Source organism: Zonotrichia albicollis, chromosome Z (genome assembly GCF_047830755.1).
Source record: "Zonotrichia albicollis isolate bZonAlb1 chromosome Z, bZonAlb1.hap1, whole genome shotgun sequence".
Classification (NCBI taxonomy): Eukaryota; Metazoa; Chordata; class Aves; order Passeriformes; family Passerellidae; genus Zonotrichia; species Zonotrichia albicollis.
Window position 1 is genome coordinate 66833215 of NC_133860.1, and position 21358 is coordinate 66854572.

The 21358-nt window shown below is 35.4% G+C and overlaps 1 long non-coding RNA gene across 1 annotated transcript in view; it reads left to right on the plus strand.

Annotated features, from left to right (window-relative positions):
- Positions 1-16276, plus strand: part of LOC113459837 (uncharacterized) — a 35622-nt gene extending 19346 nt beyond the window's left edge. The window contains exon 3 of the long non-coding RNA XR_003381407.2: positions 15856-16276. This is a non-coding gene — a long non-coding RNA (uncharacterized LOC113459837). The remainder of the gene's footprint in view (positions 1-15855) is intronic.
- Positions 16277-21358: the final 5082 nt, after the last annotated feature.

A 21358-nucleotide genomic window follows, 5' to 3' on the forward strand; every position in this document is an offset into this window, starting at 1 on the left:
TTTGTAGACTGTGAGCATGAATGATTTTTTGATTGCATGGAAAATGCACATCTATTTTACAGAAAGTAAGCAGCTCATTATAAACCAAACAACTACTATAGTAGAAAGAGTATCGTAAATAATTGATAGCCAATCAATACTGAAGAAACCTTCCACAACACTGCCTGGAAGCTGTCAATGATGTGAAAAAACTGTGAATGATCTGATCTGATCTTTCTCAGTGTTTTGCAGACCTGAGTAGTTTCTCTTCATTTAGTGACTTCATTGCATTTAAAACAAGTCAAAGTTCCATGCCTAGAGGTTGTTCTCCCTACTTATTTGCAGTTTAGATCATCACTCAATCTGCTTTCAAATGTTGATATTTGTAGTAAAATAATGGCCTAAAGTTGCCTCAAGAGTTAATGTTGACTACAGAGTTGTCAGAACAGAAGGAAATTCATGGTTACCATGCTCAAAGTAACAAGAGTGAAAAATTCCAGTTATAATTGTCCATCTCTCAAAAGCAGCTATACCAACTTATTTATATATCCAGCACAGGCTTGGAATATTTCTTTCACTCTGAACAAAATTTCAGTCTGCTTCTTCACTAGGAACTCTAGAAGAAATATTTCTTCTCTCAGTTTTTTTAAGTACTTTAAGATCTAACTTGCCTCAGCCAGTGGTGGCAGTATAAATCCTCCCTGGCTACTGGGTGGATCCAGGAGAGCTCATGATCACAAACCAGTGAAAAAGACTCTGTGACGCTTTGTGAACTTTTCATTACCTCTTGACTTGATAATAAGCAAAGGGTAATGTTTATCTGACTTCTTAATACTGTTTGGAAAAAATAAGATTTTTTTTTAGTAAAATAACTGCAGAACCTCTGTGATGCTGTCAGGCTCATGGTCAGCATTCACCTGAATATTTGTTGACAGCTGAGACAAGGTAACAGGATCTGGCCAGACGGAGCAAGAAGTGTGCAGAACACTACCTTTCCCATTTGTAAGAAGTCCACATGCCTATTTAATCAGGGAACTGCTTCAGAAACTTGGTGAAGACCATATGAATCAAGCCTTTTTAGAAAAAAAGCCTGGAGTTTATGCAAAGTTTATGCAAGATAAAGTCAGAAGGCTTTCCATCCCAAAACAAATGGTATTATAACAAATAAATCAGGTGGAGCTTTGTTTGTTTGGTGCTTGTTGTTTTCTCTCTGTCTGAAGAAAGTCAAAATGAAGAAAAATGTGTAAGAGAAAAATGTTAGTAGTATTATTAAAGAAAAGGGTACTAAATTCTAAGAGAAAATGGGTTTTCATAAGATAGCAAAAGAAATGATGAGTGAATATTGGAAATTTGAAGAAAGATTATAAAGCACAGGGAATGAGGAAAGTCAGTTATTAAGGAGTGATAATTGATGGCTCAGAGCTGAAATGTAGTATCTTACAGTGTGAATCAGTGCTGCTTCAAATAAAATCTGTGGAGGAAATATAGCACAAGACTCAAACTTACCCAGAGAAAAAAAATGGTATGCAGGGATAGTGATCAAGGAGAGGTAGAGAGCAGCAAGTAAATTACAAGACTGCAAGTATATTAATACTATGACCCACCCCTAAGGTGGAGTAACTGATGCTCTTGTTGATAAATCCCTTGGGGTGGATTAGAATGAAACAGCACTGAATAACTGTGTTTATACACACACACACATATATATATGTATATGTATATACATGTAGGTATACATGTGTATATATATGTACACACATATATATATATATGTACGAATATATATATGTATGTATGTATATGTATATGTAAATATGTATATAGATGCAGATAGATGGATAGATAGATGAAGAGCGAGAGGTATATGTAGGTATATGTAGACATAAAGATATATAGATGATATATAGATATATAGATGATATATAGATATATAGTTATTTAGATATATAAATATATAATATACAGGTATATATGGCAGGTCTCTTTTAGAACAATTTGCAATGGAAAGGAGATATATAGCCATGTTAATTATTATCTATAGAAATATAGCAATATAAAAGTGTAAAGAAAATAATATATAAGGAAATGTATGTTTGTAAGGAAAAGTAAGAAAGAGAAACAAAGGACAAGGGTAGATAATAGAGAGGATGGATGTTACCTGCCACAGATCAAACAATAAGATTTGATAGTTGCAATTTTGATGTCAGCTGGTCAAAGTGATAGTCACAATCTTGATCCATTAAGGGTGGGGCAAGTCCATGGAACAAAAAGTCCAGTGTGTTAATACATGTTCAGGTTCAGGTAGTAACACCCAGCTGCCTCCTCTGGGAGGTAGTTTCTGACTGATACAACAATATGGTTCATGTGCAGTCCTCTGGTGGAAAGCTCCAGAAACGAGCCTGGGAAAGCTTTGGGGGCCTCTTACAGTGGCATGCCATCTGTCCCATAACTTGGAGTAACCTTTTTTTGACTAGTGATGTACATATGAACAGTTTCTTCCTTTTACACAATTTGCCGGAGTGGATATTTTTGTCACGATCTGTTAAAATAGAATGTACTAACCAGATCTTGCCTTTGCCAGGCCTGGAATCAGTATCAACCCATCTCACACTCTTCCCTTTTGTGCTTATCTCAAGCCCCTGCTCTGATGGCTTATCTTCTGACTTACCTTCCATTTATGCCCTATCAGTTTTTGATACAGACAACTCTGCTCCTTAACTTCTAGAGCAAAGAAAGTTTATGGTAAAATTGCACATAGGAAAAGAGAGAAAAAACGGAAAACAAGGGTCTGAAAAGAAGATTCTAAATCTATGGACTTGAAAAAGATGCTACAGCAAAAAAACAGCTCTTCACCATGTAGGCAAGGTTGTTGACATTGCCAATAACCCAGTATGAAGTGCTGTTGAGGACTAACTACCACTTGGAGACTGAGGGTAGTTAGTGTGGACAGTATTGCTGCCCAGGGCCTATGTACAAATCATGAACAGGATGAGACTACTGGGGAAAGTTCTTTGGGCTGTTTTATTTTCTAGCATCAGTCTCATTACATGGTTAGGGCAATGGGAAGATGCCAGCAGCTCACATCCCAAACAGCAGACCAAGAACTTAAAGTTGCAACTTACTTTATAAGTTTTTTGACCAATCACACCAAGCAAAAGCATATTGACAGTAGTTCTATCCAACCAGTATAAGCACACATAATTTTGATTAAAACAATGTTTGCTTATTTTGAATACTATACTTGCTTGTAAGCCTTAATACACAATGCACAGAGCTCCATTACTAAGCTTAAAACTTCCTTATATCTCACTAGATATACTTTTTTGCATCTTTGGGAATTGTTTTAGACAAGCATTAATACACAGACCATTGTTCTATTTGTCCTTACTTTTCTACTTTTTACATAATTTTTCTGTTGACCTATCTCATAGCAACTCTTAGCTCTAATCACGGTTCTGCTGTCTCTGAGGCCTGCCTTTTGCAGCTTTCCCAAACACCTTCTGATTTTATGGATTCCCACGGGCAGGATATAATTTCACCCAGACTTTGGTTTCTGGCTGAATATCTCTGTGTCTTTTGTGGCAAGTACATAGGACTGACCTCCTCTTCAGTTCTGATAAACAGAATTTGCTATTCCATATCCTTAGTATCACTTATCTGAGAAAAAAAAAGATACTTCTGTGCTATTATCTATGCTGCTGCTATTAACAATAGCCCCAAGAGTATTTAAAGTGACAATGCAGTGCAGTAATGAGTACAAAGCAGGTATTCACTTGTTTTAATACCAATTTTCCTTCAGTTTTAAGTTCTTCTTCAGTTTACCCTCTCTTGGCTTGCATCACGCTTCCATTTCACATGAACATCTTCACAAGTCATGACAACTGTTTTATTCAGTTCTTTAGCAAGGAGGGGCAAAGCCCTCACTGCTTTCAGAAACAAATAGAGGTCTAATACTTTATTTTTGTCCTCACATTTTTTAAGTGGGTATGTAAACTAAATGCTTTTTCCACCACAGAGTGAAGCTGAGGGCTCTTGTCATGAGCTGCATGGTCTAACTTCTCCTGCTCTTACTTACTGTTGATGCCCTCTATTTTCTAGTAACTCACAATGGTCCCATAGGAGGGACCATTTCTTAGAGGTGCATAAGACATAATTTGGTAATGAATTTTAAAAACAAGTACTCTGTACATTGGTGTTCAATAGAGGAACAGCATGTGATTTCAGAGGACTTTTAGCATTTTGCTGGGAATCAAGGAACACCAACAAGAACTACAACTAATTTTTGATTTGCCCTTTTCAATCCCCAATACCAGCTTCCACAGGGATCAACACATTGTAAATGAACATTCTTCTACCAAGAAAATAATCTATTGTACCTTAATATTTCCATGTCACTGTGTCTTCATTTGGAGAGACAGGTGTTGACTAAGGAAGGCAGGAGCCTCCCCTGAAATGGAAAATGTAAACCCCATCCCTCTGAATTGCTATGAATTTTAAATTAAAGGGCTCTCAGGCAAAAAATATGGGGACAGGAATAACGGTTCTTTACTAGGGAAGAAAATTAAAAAAGATAAAATAAAAAATGCAGTAGACCAAAACAACACTGACAGAGTCAGATCACAACCTGACGCCCTGTTGGTCAGGGTGTTGGTAGCAGTCCAATTGGAATTGTAGCTGCAGTCCTGGAGCATCAGGTAATGTTGGAACAGGGATCCTGTAGAAAGGGTGTAGTCTTCCTCTGAAGATTCAGTGGAAGAAGCAGCTGTTCCTCTGGCTAATGCAATGGAGAAGCCATGCAGGTGTTCCAGAATCTCAAGATTATATCTGGGTAGAAATGCTTGGCTCCTCTCTCTGGGCAGAGCATGTCACAGTGGGATGCTGTATTTCTTATCAGTCATGCAGTGACATTCAACAGCCTGTTATCAGCAGATGGCTCCCCAGAGGGAGGAGTGGCTGTGGAAGAGATAAGGAAAACTGCCCACTTTACAGAAGACAACTGCCATACAGATGGCAAATAAAATACATTTAGCTTGGCAATCCAGGACACACTGAGATGAAATGATACTATTCCTCTAAAATATCTTGTGCAATTCTTGCATAGCTGAATTTTATTAGGAGAAAGATGACTTACAAAACAAATTGCTCCATAGGCAAAAAAGGACTTTTGCAGCACCCTAATTTGCGAGGTGCATAAAGTCAATGTTCACCACACATTTCCATCCTCTTCTGTTGCATTGGCTTCATCTGTTTCAATGGTTATAAAGATAATTCTGAGGGCATGATTATTGCAATTCATTAGTGCACAGCGTTGGATCTGTCTGCAGTCGCTTTTAAACAGCAGTTCTGGGAAATATGAAAGATCACATTCAACAGCTATGAATTAATTTTGGATATATCTGGATTAACTACAAACATTCATAACTGTTCCAGTGCTGAACCATCCAGACTGATAAATGTTCCACTGCATATTCTTTCTCCACTCTCTTCTCCAAGTGAAAAAAATAACAGCTCTTTTTCAAGATATCAAATTCTTTGAGTTGTGTTACTACAAAGATAGGTGAATTAAAAATTTGCTTTCTGCAGAGGTTTACTGGAAAAATGTTAACCTGAAAAAAAATAGAAAATAATCAATGAATTATGGATTGGAATAATTAGATAACTCAAGAAGATATTGAACTACATTCAGAGTTCCCATGAAGTAGATACTACTTAATTAATAGTAAAATAATTTGTATTATTTTTTACTGGCACCAAGGATCTTAAAGATGGATAAGTTCAGTTTTGATGTTTGGAACCTAAACAATATTGAAGTCTGGTCTTGCTTCTTGTTCTCACACACAAATCTAAAGTAACAAATCTCCAAAGAGCTCTGCTCTTCTAGAAACACGAATAGCATATGGAAGTGGCATTTTCTATTCTCTCAGAATCTGATGTTGAGAAAGGAAACTAGGTTATTGCTAAATCTGTTTTTTGTGAGTGGAAGATAAAAGGGGTGTGGGGAAGAAAGAACTACCTTTAGGTGCTGTGGTATAAAGAACATTTGATTGGTTTATTTCTGCTGTGTTAACAACACTGATACATTTTTCTGAGGCTTTTTAAGGAGTTGTTTCTAGAAGACTTAAGCCTCTCCCAAGAAAAAAAAATCTAAATTTAAATTTACCTCTTTTACATATCAGTGTTACTATTGCTCCTGCCTGTTGCAATACACAATATTGCAATAAGTAAGACAGGAAGGTAGAGCATCCAAGGAGAAATTCCAAAAGGCACTGGAGCAGGCTGTCTCCATGTGCTGAAAGGTGAGCTTTTGCTTATCATGGCATAGAACAAGTTACTTCAAACAGTCTTGAATAATAAAATTCATTAGAAAATTAGGGGTTTGTGCATGGAGATGTCAGCTGCTTGGAGAATGAGACAGAACTGTTATTTCTAGTATTAGTACTAGAATTAGTATTGTAATAATAATAATGATAGTAATAATAGTAATAATATGGAGAAAGAAGGTGCTGTCTCCACTTTGGTTTTCCACTCTAAGCATCTGAAGTTTTATTCTTACAGTTCTGCCCCTAGCTCTTGCAGATTTATGGAAGAACATGAACTAGATTTCTCTGATGTAGCAGGTTTGATGATGGAATAGTTAAAGAGATAATGTGCAGTCTGAAATTCAGGCATCTCACTACTCACTGAAAACTGGTGGTATATTCCCTTAGGCAATTTTGAAAGCCACATCTACAATTGTGCATTGAGTGCCTTAGTTTCTTTCTATGGTTTCTGTTAAAAAAAAAAACAAACATATTTTTATTATTTGCCTTGCTTCTTATCTGTTTCTATGTTGTTTTCACTAGTGGTTATTACCTAGGATGCTTGTATGTATAATTCACCTAGTAATATTTTCATCCCCTAACAGGACAAATTATGCCATATAGGGAAGCGTGAGGATGTGATGAAGCCTTATGAAGAAGGAATGGTCAAGTATATGTTTCCCATTCCACAGATACACTGCCTGCCTGCACAAAATTTATTTTAAAAAAAAGTAAATCCAAACTATAAAAGTTCTGGACAATAAAATGTAATTTCTGTCCAGATTTTACTCCTGCAATAAATATTAAATTTGGTCCATGACCATAATTTAGTTTTGTTTCTTTGATTTTCCAAATGACTGCAAATTTGGTACAAAATAATCCTTATGCCATGATAAATAACACAGAAAACCAAATAGAACTGGTAGTGATAACTGTGCACAGAAGACCATGAGGTATATTTTTAAACTTCTTGTAGAAAATATTATCTAAGATTCCTTTTTCCGCACCACACCAGCTCAATAAGAGTGAATTAAACTCTATATCTATAATTCTGATTCCCTCAATAACAGTATGAAAAGGTATTTGTAATACTTCAAATTTAGTAAAGCCATAGGATGTATGTACTAATTTAGCACTAAATTATAACTTTTGCATAAGGACAAGGTTTCCTGTTTTACACCAGGCAGTGCTCACAAACACTCTACTTTATGAATGCAGAAATGACAAATAGTAATTATTGGATCCAGATGCAGTTGTCTCTGTCTGCATGTACATACTCTGAAAGACTGACCTACTTCTGCTGACTGAGGGAGGCAGTGCTGGAAGTAGCCCACAATCCTTCAGTCAAGAAGGGTATATTGGGCAGGGAAGAGCGAGGAGAGACATTTTGGAGGTTGAAGGATTTCAGAGCACCCTTTTGGCCACTTGTCCCCATGGTGAGTTGTTCTTGATTAGACATCATGAAGACATATCAGCAGAAAGAGGAGAGCTTAGGTCTTAGAATCATCTTCAGTACTCCCTTTCAGTAAATCTAAACCACATTTCTCAAAAAAAATAAAACCCAACAAAGCAAAAAAATTAAGAAATTCTGTAGCAATAAAACACAATCCAGGAAGCACTTTAGCTGTTAAAAAATGAGCAGGCAGACTTTTCTGAAAGGTTCATCATCTATGTAAATGAAGCAAGCCCCTAACATAGGTCCACAAAACAAATATGATTATATTAACTCTGAGATTTTGGGGGAATAAAGAATACAGAATTTGGGGTTAAAACACCAAACCCACACATTCACAAAACCAATAAAAACAACCAAAAACACCCACTCCCATAAAAACCAAATTAACCAAGCAAACAGAGCCCCACAAAACCTGCAGTTCCCGGAAGAGATTGGTATACCTTTGCATCACCATTTACTTTCTTGATTTACTGCTTTGTGTTATTTTCAATGTTATTTAAATCATCAACCACAGAATAGATGAGGTCTCCTCTTTATTTTCTGTCATTTTTTTCCTGTGTAAATACTGACATTGAGACACCTTCATAAAAGGAGGACATAGCAAACTTTCTGTCCTTTGTCTCTGTAATTCAGATACATATCTATTCCTTTGAAATAAATTCCCAAGTTCTAAGTTCAAGATAACTGTTGGATCTCTCACACACATACATTTACATATTAAAAAGTCTTGAATTCCTTTTCAGAGGATTATAACACATGGAAATGCAATTTGGCACACAAATTGTTAAATCTGAATGAAAACACTAGGACTACTGAAAAAGGTGTTTCCAAATCACCTTTTCTATAACAGTATTTGTCTTGTATTTCTGTTTATGCCATGATTCAAGATGATCATTCTGGTAATTCAAGATCTTCCATATCTTGGTAAGTTATTTCAGAACTCAGGAGTTTGTTGTTTGCATAAATTTCCTGAATTCATAGTAAATCCTCTGATAGTATACAACCATTTCAGGTATTTCCAAGATCACAGATTAGTTCCAGCCATTAAATTATTGCCTCACATGGATTTCACATCACATGGATTTCTGTGTTCAGGTGATTCAACTGTTTCACACTCTTTCAACTTAAAAAAAAAAAAAAGAGAGAGAGAGAAAGAAATTGCTATTATTTTCCTCATCTAAAATCCTATTAAGTTCTGTAGAAACATTTTGGAATTTGAAGGTCAAAAGGCAAAATGAAATGTGGTGAACAGTAAAAAAAGAGAAAGACTCATGATTTCCTTTTCTGAAATAACTTAGAGAAAGTATTGAGGATCTTATTTCAAGCTATGTTATTTCTCAATAATGACACAATCTGTCACATGCCATGGAGATAAAAGTTCCCTACTTTTGTTTCAGAGGAACTATAAATCCAGAAGACATAAAATCTTCTGCCAAGATCCACTGCCAAACAGCAGAGACCACAAAGACACAGAGATATTTAGACACATTAGTAAACACTTGACCAACATTTCAGACACATCTGTTTGAGTTTTTTTAAGCATGGTTTTGGTCAGAAAGCAAATATTCCTATGTAACAGTTCAGGCATTCAAGAGTTTTGTAGCAATAAAATTGTAAGAATAATTTAAGCAATGTGCAGAGTATCTCTTTCTCTGTTATTCAACCAGAGCTAATAATGAAAGATATGACATGAGCTCTGCATTTTGCAAAAGCAAATGTGCAGATTGATTTCTATTAACAGAAATCCACCTGCATCAGTCACATCTGGGCAAATATGAAGAGAGGAAAATGAAGAATACCAATGAAGGATTACTGTCACAGAATTTCTCTGCATGATAAAGAAAGTGAATTTTCATTAGACACAGAATTTCAATAGGGGAAAAACAAACTTTGTCTATTCTTTCAATGTTAACATGAGCATCACACTGATTATTTTATTTATTAGCAGAATTACCTGCTACTAAAAAAATCTTGCATTCTTGAAACATAGTCTGTAATCGGATTTGAATATACATTGAAGTCATTACATGCTTGGTATAGCATAAATAATTTTGAATCCTGACCTTAACATTGCTACAAATTAAGAATTATGCTTGATGTTGCTACTAGTAACCATTTAAATTCATATATGCCATAGCAAAATAACATTTGCTATATGCTGGCACCTTGATTAGATATAATTTTTCTTGGTTCTCTTCTGTCCTGCAGTGGGGGGCATGGGACTAAGTGAACTTTTTTGTCACTTCCAACCTGACTCTTTCTAAGATTCTGAGCTTTTAAGATAAGTTTCTATTGATGGAGTTGTTTTACCTTGATGAAGCAATACAAGTAATTCAAACATTCATCAGAGCAAGACTCAAACATGGGCACTCAGACATTAGGTGACAACTGTCTGGTAGCCTCCAAGAGAGTACCTGCTTTTACTCTTTGGTTCAGTGTTTTTGGTTCAGTCTTTTTTGAAGATAAAAAGAAACAGATAGAGAAATCTACCACTAAATAGATTGCAATCTTATGGTTTTAAGTGTTCATTGCAAAAGTGAGAAGGAGAAACTTGAATATTTGATTTCCATACCTGAGGTAAGTTTTCAGCTCTTAAGAGAGTGCAGTAGACATATTTAGCATTTTCCTGTACAATGACCAGAAGTCCATTACAATAACTGAAATCTTTTGATGATGAAAGCAATGGCAAAGCATGCAGTGGGATGAACACTGTTTCTCGAAACATAAGGATTTCCCAGGAGTATTGTTTTCCTTCTGCTATTTCATATAATGTTCAACCCAAAAAAAAAAAAACATTTGAAAAGTTCCACAAAAACACTAGTCTTGTAGGAACAAAATTAAAAATTTCTTATTTATGAAAACATCTTTCTGCATTAACATCACAAACTAAGATCAAATAGACTAGATTACTCACTAACCAAAGAGTGAACAAGGTTTGGTACCTTGCAAGGTGCTTCTTAGATATAGTTTTAGTAGTCTTTTCAATAGTCATCATCTGCTGCTTATGAAGATCTGCAAGAATGGAAAAGGAAAACAACAAAAAAAAAAGAGAAAAAGGAAGAAAAGTCACACAAGTCATCTTGGAAAACTTACCCCTATCTGCGTACTTTCATATTCATCAAAACAGCCCATATTTCAGACGACTGATTTAAGCCAGCAGCAGGAGTAAGGACATATTACAGAAGTAAATGCTTGCAGACTAAAGCTCCATTATATCTGCATCACTGCAACCTATTTTTCAACATTAAAAAAATTCCTGAGCCTTACCAAAGACTCCTATTAGCTAATGTGGACTCTTTGTGTTCAGATGCTAGAATTATATGCTTTTGAAGCAAAAGACATATCTTTCATAAATGAATGTGAAAGTTCTAAAGAAAGAAAGTTCTAAAGAAATAATAAAATAAACACTGTAGTATTATATTTTCAAAAGAGTTTTTTTTTTTTCTGGAGGAAGGCAGTTTGCGGGAACACTGAGCATATACTTGTTAAAATCACACAGAAAGAAACGTAAGGATTTTTTTCAAAGACAAGACAGGATCTCTGAATAAACAAATACCTCAGTTTTGCAACAGATTTTTGTTGTGTGTTGCTTAATATATACCACCTTGAAAGCCACACAGTTGTGTTGTATATTTTTCATTTTAGATGACACTCATTTATTCCAAACAATTAGTTCTGTGTGTTCTAAACATGAGATACTAGCAGAGCAACACATCTAATTCAGTTTTAAATACAAAAATCCCCCATTTATGTACTTATAATGAAACTAGGAGCTCTAATACTGAGTCGTACTATAAAGAGGAAAAGAGAAAGAAAACCTCTACATTTAACACAGCTCTTTGCTTCTAAATTTCTGCTCAAACTTCCATTTGTTTTTTACTCAATAAATTTCTTAAATGCCTTGGCTTCCAAATGACAAAGATGAAACTACTTAGGCATCATAACTCAAATGTTTACTGTCATTTGAGGATGGAAGGATTCAAGTGAGGAAGACCTGCCTATACGATTCCAGATGCACTCCCCTGAAAACACATGACCTAACATAGGTGAAAGAAAACATTTAGTACGACCTTAAATGAACTGCAATTTCACAAATGGCAGAGATTTTGACTAGCTAGCTACCCATATATATAGCAAGACATTTCTAAAAGGCCTCAAGATTAAAGGTATCAGTGCTTAGATGGAACCAGATTGCTTTTTTTCTTTAATTTTTTTCCCTTCCCAATAGCTAGATACCATTTATGAGTTGAGGAAATACAGGTGAACCTTCAGTGGAAAGCCTCCATTTCTAACAGCATCATTGAAAGAAAAGGCAGCATTAAGAGGACAGATTTGACCATATCTGAGTAAAGGCTGATTCTCAAATTAATAAAAAAATTTACTTGATAGTATTTTTGGGGGTTTTCACACATTCTGTTTTTTTTTAATCTTGCATTTAAAAGCACAGAGGCTTAACTTAACTCTTCATCTCTTCCCTTATTTATTCAGCATTTTAAGATCATCTCAAAACTATCTCTTCTTGCTAATTTCTGTTTTCTATTGTTGAAGCTAAATCTGTAGGCAATCCACATGCAAGTACTCACGGTTATTTTGTTTGTGTTTCGTTTTCTCCTTTTTTCTTTAAGCAATTCACATTAGTATTCTATATCTTATTTCTTGCCTCCTAAGGACAAACATACTATAAAATGTTCTCATAAATCAAATTTAAGTGCACTACAGAGGTAACACTGATAGCAAAAATGTCATGCTTTGTCAGTGGGTTAGTGGAGAATGACCCATTTTCATATTAAAGTGATAAAATTCATATGATAAAGCACATAAAAAATTGTGACATTTATACCGCTGAGACTCCAGTGAGATTTAGATCAAACCTATATCACCTATTCATTCTGAATAGTCTGGAAAAGCAATGTATTCCTGGAGAAACAGGTAAAAACAGATATGTTTATTTCTTCTCCTTTGGGACCCAGATACCAAATTCAAATGAGAAAATTCTGACATATTAAAAATAATAGATCATATATAAAATAAATATTTTTTCCTTCTTTTTTTTGACTTTCCTGTTTTTTCATGGGAAATCACACTAGGTAAAATATTATCATTCAAAACAGATAGTCTTGAAATTCTCCTGCACCTACAAATATTGGTCAGGCACACTCAGCTCCAGTAGGAGGCATTGTTCAGTTAGTTTAGATGGGACACTTGAAATTTTGTTATCATGGCATTAGGAAATGAAAGCAAAATCACAGCTTTAAAACAATCTCAAAGGTTAACTTCTTTATAATTCACTGTGGTGTTAATTACAACTAATTATATGAATCTTTTGGCTACCAAAATGACAGCAACTACCCTGTAGATTCCGTGAGACTTTGGAAAGTGGCAACACTCTTGAGAGAAAATAATTGAAGGGCACAGGTGCTCATTTTTCACATCCGTAGTTAATTACTGTATGCACACACAAGGACAGGAAAATTTGTCTCTAATCATTTGCAGATATCTGATTGGTTAAAACCAATCTTTTATAACTAATTTTTAGGTAATAGAGTGAAAACTGTAACTACAAGCATGAAAAGTCATAATCGAACTCTTGCAGTGGTCAGCTTTCTCTAAATCTCACAGGTACTTATTATATAATTAAATTTCTTTTTAACTGACATTTTTGGACAAATTCTGAGATAAATATCTGAACCATCATTAATTTCAATCCATGTCTGCCTATGCTCAATTCTACTTTATGCAATCAACGCAATAAATTCTACAATTAATTTTGAAGTTTTGGTTTGTTTTCTAGTTGTTAAAGCATGAAAATTTGGTATTGGGGATTATATATCTCAGAGAATATGCTGATCTGGAAGGGACCATATGTGTACGTAAATGTACATAAATGCATGTAGACTTTTATGCAATAGGATATGTACACATGTATGTTTACGAAAAGGATTTTTTCTGTACTTCTGTGTATGAAAAAACATAGACACATTTGTATTCTTAAATTTTTTATCTTGAATGTTCATTTGAGGCTTATAAAAAGAAATGGACTGATAAATACATATAAATATTATTAAAAGAGTTGCTGTGCAATATCGCTTTCTCACAGTGTTGAGTTTCACTCTTTTGAACACACACTATAAAGTGACAGCTTTCAAAACAATTTTCAAAGAAAATAATAAGACAGAAGAATTTTCTTTCTCTGAGGGACCTCCAGGTCGCTGATGAAAATTTAGATGCAAAAACCATTTGAAACAAGAGATTCTACAATTTCTGTGTTTTACCTACTGCAACATCTTTCTGCTTCACAGAGATTTAACGCTTCTATTTACAAGGTGAATGTGCATAACAAGTTTTTCATAATGTCCACTATAAAAAGAAAGCTAAACAAACAATACTTTATTCTGGTTTTTGTTGGTTTTGATTTTTTTTTGTTTTGATTTTTGTTGTTGTTGTTTGATGGGGTTTTTTATTTTTAATTTGGCTTTTATGAATATGACCATTCAAAGTTGCTGTGAGGATGTAAGAATTTCCATTACAGCAAGAATGTGACCATAGATTGTGTTACCAAACAAATTTAAGCTCTGTGTTCCTATTTCCTATCAGCTATGAAAAGAAATCTCAAGACTGATTCAAATATCATCTAGATTGTCACAGGTGGACATAGTGCTATGTATTGTGGATTTGATCAAAACTTTTTCTCCTGCTGCTAGCAGTAAATATTCCTTCTCTCATTTCTTAAAAGTAGGAGCCTCCACAGTTTATCACAGAAGAGAACCTGTCTCACACTCTTAGCTCTTAAGGTGTCAAAGGATTTTATGAATCAAAACATGGCTGAAAACACAGCGCTCTTGACTCAAAAACTAACTGGGTTGAGGTATCTCTAATTTTGCCAATCAACAGGCTGGGCGGTATTTTTCAAAATATGGAAAAAAGTTTATGACAAAGTTAGAAAAATTTCATATTTCCAGAGTGCAAGCAATAAAGCTGTAAGGTAGTTACCCCCGAAATAAAGAGCTATTTTGACTTTAGTAGTATGTGATTTAAGAAGGTACAATCTTATTCCGATTGCACAGTGAAGAGTTCCACTGAAACTGTAAAATTCTGGTTTCATTGTACACTAGTACTAGATTTACCTGTCCCACATTTTTCAGATATGACACTGAGCATACTTTTTTCAAGACACACTTGAAACTTTCAAGACACTTTTTGAGAATTTTATCTGATGCTAAAGTAGTGGTCAAAAAGCACTTCCAAATAGTATGTTAAGTGTGTATTAAAATTTATAGAGAACAAAAATAAGGAAGAATGGTTTGGATTAGTTTTTAATAGTCACAAAATACTCATTTTTATCACTTGCAAATATTTATTTATAAAAAAAAGGATGAATCTGTATTTGCATAATTTCATGGTGACATGAACTTTCTGAATAAGATTGGTACTTTGTGCTGTATGGGAAAAACACACTGATATAGGTGAGGGCACACACTTTCAGCCTAGAGGAGTGAAGGAGTTGTGCTCAACTGACCCCTTGTTCTCCCTGATGGCAGGAAATCCACCCTGAACGGACCTAACATCAGAGCAAACTTACATCTCTCCCTGGCTGACCAACCAGGGTGATGTGTTACAGTATAGTCTTACAAGAAAAGGTGGAGATAGTTAGACATAAATACCCTAACAGAGATGTGCACTGTTTTCTCCTGGAATAGAGTTCATTTTCTCCATAGTAGCTAGCATTGGGCTATGTTTTGGATTTTGGAAACAGGGTTGACAACACAGGGATGTTCTTGTCACACAGAGCCTAGGCCTCCACTGCTCCTTTCCCCATTCCATCCCAGCAAGGATGCTGACATGTACAAGGAGCTGGAAGGGGACATAGTCAGGACAGGTGATGCCAACTGTGGTGTCATGCTCAGTATACAAATCTTGAGGAAGAAGGAGAAAGAGGGGGATGTTTGGAGTGGTGATATTTATCTGCCCAAGGGTGTGTTAGGCATGATGGAGACCTGCTTTCCTGTGCGTGGTTGAACACCTGCCTGTCCATGGGAAGCAGGAATCAATTCCCTGTTTTGCTCTGCTCACAAAAAATGGCTTTTGCTTTAGCTATAAAACTATCCTTATATCAACCCACAGGTTTTCTCCTGAGCACCAGAGGAGGTGGATGTCCAAAGGAGGTTGTGAAACCCAGGGGAAGATCACACTGGAACAGGCTCCTGGCAGGACCTGTCACCCCTTGGAGAGAAGAGCGCATGCTGGAGCAGATTTACTGGCAGGACCTTGTGTAAGGATGCACTGGAAGGGATGCACCCATAGGAAAGACAATGGTGGACCAGTCTGTGAGAAGCTGCAGCCTGTGGGAAATGCACATGTTGGAGAAGTTTATGGAGGACTGACTCATGTGGATGTGTCCCTGTGCTGGAGCATGAGCAGTGTGAAGGGTTCTCACCCTTAGGAGGAAGCAGTGGCAGAAACAAGAAGCTGCAATTCATATTCCTTGTCCACCTGCACCTTGGAGAAAATGGGGAGTAAAGCTGGTCCTTTTAAAAAGGGAGGGATGGAGGCATGGAGTTTAAAGATTTTGTTTCACATAATTCAATTTGATTGTCAATAAATTAATTTCCCAAAATTGAGTTTGTTTTGCCTATGTAATTGCTGAGTGATGTCTCTCTGTCTTGACTAATGAGACTTTCATTACATTTTCTCTCCCCTGTTCTGCAGAGGAGAGGAGTGATAGAGCAGGTCAGCCTGCTACACTGGAGTTAAACCACAGTAAGCTGGTATAATAGTAAAAAGAGGACTATGTGGCCTAAGTAATTAACAAGTAAAGAGAAAACGTGACAGAGCATTTAGTAGTCATTTTACCAATATTTCTTTGATGTTTTATGCATTCGCTGTTCCACTGCTTCATTTTCTAAATATCAAGATATTCTATTAACTGACTGCCTGTGTCTTTCACTCACATTAGCTTTGGGTCTAGTGAACTCTGAGGTATCAGATTTAGGTTCTTTGTCCTTCTCCCCCAGTCTCTTCATCAGAGCTGGAGGTCCTGAGTCCAAATCAGGAGGGAATAATTAAATTAAGAAATTAATGCCAGAATTTTCAGATCTGTGTAGGAAGTTCTCTGTAGTTATTTTTTTATGTAAATTGTTGTATAATTCCTGCTACGTTATCATCTAGCTGAGAGAGCAGAGAGCCTTCTCATTTTTTGAAAGGAATTTGAAAGGAATTTAGGAAGTTGTACATCACACACAAAAAAATTAATTTCTTGCTGAATGAAAACATTGTATGAAATCCACTAAATTCATAGATGGTTGATAAATTAATTTGGGGTTAAATTACATTAATCGTGATTTTTTTGATTTGGATTCATTTGAAGTAAAAATATCACAGCTTAACCTCTGTTACAATTAATATTCTGGTTCTAATTAAAAGCAAATTGAAATGTCAGATTTTGCTTTGTCTCAGAAAATGTGTCAGGGCCCTGAGATAGGTCTTGAGGTTCTTGATAACCAGAAGCTCTAGACCTGTGACTTTAAGGTGACCTGAGTCAGGAAAAGGACACAGAGGAGTTGCCACAGCCTTTAGTGTTTAAGTCTAAGCTTCTCTCTGTCAGCTCAAGATATATTTGCCCCTTGATCTGAACAGAATTTTTCTGCTCTACGAGGCTTAAATCAGCTACCCACTTCAGGCATGAAGATGGGAAAAATCAAAATCACACACATCAAACATGAGGAAAATTATAGGCACTGTCTTCACTAGGCCAATAATATTATTAAAAAAAAAAAAACTGAAAAGGCAAAAATCATATTGGATACTTCTGTAACCAGAAATTATGTAGAAATTTTATTTCCAGTAGATAGATGCACACTGCTGCTGGTCTTTCAAAGAACCATCAGCACACCTACTGGTCCACAAGGATCACTCCCTTTCTGTTCACCAGTATGCACTACAAGGAATTTTGAAGAATACGATGGAGTTCGGGCATTCAAGAATTGAGAGTGACAGAGTGAGGGAAAACAATGTCTTTTTTTCATTAGTGTTATATTGTTTTTAAAAGTACCATACTGAGTGCCACTATATTTTATACTGAATGCAAAGAAGTAATCACAGCATAAACCCAATTGCACATACACAAATAGACCCTTGCAAGATTTGAAAGATTTTCTAGGACACTTCCCTTCTTTCCCCCATGTCTTTCCTGCAGGACTGGTTACATAGGTAACACAGCATTAATTTTTATGCCAGCTTTCATGGAGCTTTAGCCTTGCGAAAGCTTTGCTTTTGCAAAGGAGAAGATAATTTGATTTTGATCATTTTCATATTCCAAATAAAATAATCTTTTTTAAGGGAAAATATTTCCTTTATCTTTTACATTATGAAGAATTTTCAGGTTCTATGCAGAAATGTATCTGAACACTAACATTCACCGTACACTGGATACACATGTCTCTGCTAAGAAAACAACTTTTGTCTTTCAAAATTTTTGTGAAAAATTAACATATTCCTATTCACCTATATATTAAAAGTCACTGAATTTTTATTTTTTATGCTCTTTGAATTGTTGTGTTACATGACATTTGACTTGTTTTTGTGAAGTAGTTACCTTTGTAATATCTTTTGTAGTTTTAGAAAATGTAAAAATCACATAATTGTAGAAGAAAAAAATCACATAAGACACATATTTTTATGCTTATGTATAAAATCTAATGACTTTCATATGGAAGCATCCTCTACTAAAATTTCTGACATGATATTCTATGCTACCAAAACTTGTGAATATTTTTCTTCTAAAGAAAAATAAAAAGGAAAATTTGAGAGAAGGGAACCAAAAAAATCTATTGATTAATAAAATAGGTTTTTTTCATTCTTTTGATTACATGTCCAAATGCCATCTTTACTAGGATAGTTATGCAGATTCTTTGTTTTTTCAATGATTCTCAATTGCAAAGAGTAGAATTACATAGCAAATGTACAACTACAACCATTAGTAATGCTCATTTTTGTGTATTTGTTTTCTTTTGGATTTATTTGATAGCAACTGAACGGCTGTACACTTTAAAATGATTCAGATTTCTGAGGTATGTACCTTACACTTTTTTCAGTCCTTCCTTTTTAGCTAAACCTTCTCTTACATTCATTGCTTGATTTTACATGTGACTCAGGAAGATAAAAACTCCTTTCCTCAGCTAATATTTACCTGTTTAAGCTATATATAGATTTTGTTACTTTTTAATCTTTTTGCCAAAGTATAGGTCTTAAAATCCTTTATCACTCCAGCCCCTGCTCCCAGCACATTTTTTTCATCGTCTTCTCTTAGGTTTTGCCTATAAGTAACAGTGAAATGGACTGTAAAGCCAGAAATCAAACGATATAGTATATCATAATTTTCTGGACATATATTATGCTTTTTTGATGTCTGCAGCCCACATTTGCATACTTGGGGGAGCTTCATCTCACTGCAAACTGATGACTAAGTTGCTATTCACCTTCACTTTATGTACCTCAACTATGCTTAAATTCTGCTGCATAAATGTGTAGCTCAGACTGTTCTTACTAATTTCATTCTCTGTCTTAAGATAAATTAAACGACAATTTCCCCAAAATACCCACATTTCCCCCCAGTTTTAATGTGAGTTCTAATAAAAGGATTCCTGGGAAATTTATGGAATTCAGGAGAAGTGCTCCTTTTGACATTAATCTACCTTTCCATGAGTTACTTCTCTTTCTCCTTTGATGTTTTACAATTGAAAGAAGCTGAGAAAGTTCCCCACTAGCACTGAATATTGCAATATCAAAGGCATATGGGTTTTGGAAGATGGGGAACTATGGGGGAAAAAAAAATCTTGAGGATTCAAAGACTTCTGCAACCAGAGGGTAGGTGTAAGCCACAGGCGATTTCTAGGTTTCATTCCCTTTTATCTCCACAGTTTCCTAAATTTTAACTCTTCTGTCAGAGACAACCAGAAAAAAATTCCAAAACCTGCTTATGTTTCTTTGGGATTTTTCCCCTTTGCACATAGTGCTACTCCCCTCAATAAGTTATTTTTTTATCAATCTTATAGTCATGGAACAGCCTTATGCACAATTAAAAGAAGGATGTGACAGTTACATGTTAAGCTGCATGTTTTCTGGAAGCAGTTCAGCTGGGCAAGAAAAAATACTTCATTCTTGTCAGCAATAAATTTCCCTTTCACAACAAATGTGATGCAGGCTTTTCTCAGTACCTTTATGATTTCAGTGTCTTCTGCGCCGAGTCTTCCTATTTCAGATGATCCAGACTGTCTTAGTTAAGAAATAGGAAGATATGCACCTACTAAAGGTGTGATGTCAGCAGAAGACGTCAAATAGTCCTTGGCCAAATGGTCCCATGCAGGGTACTGCACACAGATAATTGTGCATGCTCCTCATATGCCACATGAAGAAAATGGAATACACTACAGCTACATATAAATTTTAATCCCCAACTCTATCACTACTCGCAGTGATTTGGAATCTTTTGAATACACTGATTTCTTTCCACACTAGATCATCACAGATGAGGCAAAAGGAATTTCATAATTTCAACCAAATTTTGTCTCCGTGACATGTTACATTGCTAGCAGCTCTTCAGAAATCTTTAGAAGGTTCAGAGGTAGTGTTGTCAAAAAATTTTTGCTGTCAAGAGAGAAAACTGTGTCTTTTCTTGCATGGAAGATGAAACTGATGTGATAAAACTCAAAAAAACAGAGAGTTCATGGTGTTGATATTATTTTCTTTGCTACACTGTGCTCCTTTATGTGTTTATGTGCAAAAGCATCTCATGTGGTCTCTACAGAAAGTGAGTTTTGCCAGATTCATGAGTTTTACAAAGTATGAAGGGCTCATTTTTATGTACTGTAACTCATATTGGCAAAATAATCAGTCTTGGTAAAATTAAGGATTCTGAGTAAGCCAGGTTGAGTTGAGACATTAGGCCAGCAGTCAAAGAAAATGTAAAAACTATAGCATTTAAGAATGAAGCTTCAGAGCTGTAACAGTATGATTTAAGACTGATTACTAAGATAACATCATTCAGTCAAAAATACTATGGGTATTTCCAGGAGGCTCCTCCTAAATTGTTTTCAGACAATATAAAAACTGAAGATAACACAGGAAGAAAAAAATCCTGCTGTGAATTCTAAAATTATACCAAACTCTTAGGTGTGTCTTGGGAATTCTCGGCATAGAAGTGGATACAGAGAGAAAAAGATAGACTCAGTTCAAGTTTAATTCAGAGGTCACATTTTGAGATTATTCGTTTGGAAGGTCTTTTTGGTAATCTTTTTCTCTAAGCCTGGCCATGTTCCTTTGCTGTGTCTTCCACAGTGTAGGCGTAAGGTAAGTCTGGATAACAATGATAATTTTGAGGATGTCTTCATAATGATCCCAAAATCAAACTGTTATGGAATGTCCCTATAGATAATCTGATCCTTAGGCCACTTATTATTCATCAAGCTGCAGTAAATTATCTATGGTATGGTATTGCAAAATATTAAGTTAGCGTAACAAAGTCCCCATGATAGAGACTAATAAGTCACTATTACGCAATCTAAAATTGTGTAAATAAATCTATTGCCCACTAGACAATGTTTTGAGAGTAAGTTAAGATTCTGACAAG